Here is a 468-nt window from a genome sequence, read left to right as displayed (position 1 = left end):
GCTGGCATGCACACGTAGCTATCAGCGTTCTCTCCTTAATAAGCCAGTAGCATCTCAGACTCCACATTTTGCCTTTCCTATGTACTTCTGCTAGTTCCCAGGTCTCTGGCAGATCTGCAGTTCCCTGTGAGCAGGCTGAGATGCAGGACCTGTGAGGGAGGCACCAGAGCCAGCTGGGCGCGAACCACGTGCCTGCACGGAGAGGCAGAGGGAAGTGGCAGTGACTGAACACCGACGCAGGCACCATCTGCCAGCCCAGCGGGACTCCCCAGCTTCGTTTGGTGCCAGAGACTCAGATTCAGGGTGATACACTGCAGAAGCGTCTCCTGCCCTCCGGCTCACCTAGGTGGGCTCGGATGAGGAGAAGCCCCCACGGGGTCACGGACACCCGCCTTCCACCAGCGCCCAGCGCACGGGGCCAGGCCGCGCCTCGGCGGCCCCCGCCCCCCTACGACTGCAGGCGGTGTC

This window comes from Meleagris gallopavo, chromosome 1 (assembly GCF_000146605.3).
Source record: "Meleagris gallopavo isolate NT-WF06-2002-E0010 breed Aviagen turkey brand Nicholas breeding stock chromosome 1, Turkey_5.1, whole genome shotgun sequence".
NCBI classification, from domain to species: domain Eukaryota; kingdom Metazoa; phylum Chordata; class Aves; order Galliformes; family Phasianidae; genus Meleagris; species Meleagris gallopavo.
This window is presented reverse-complemented; position numbering follows the sequence as displayed.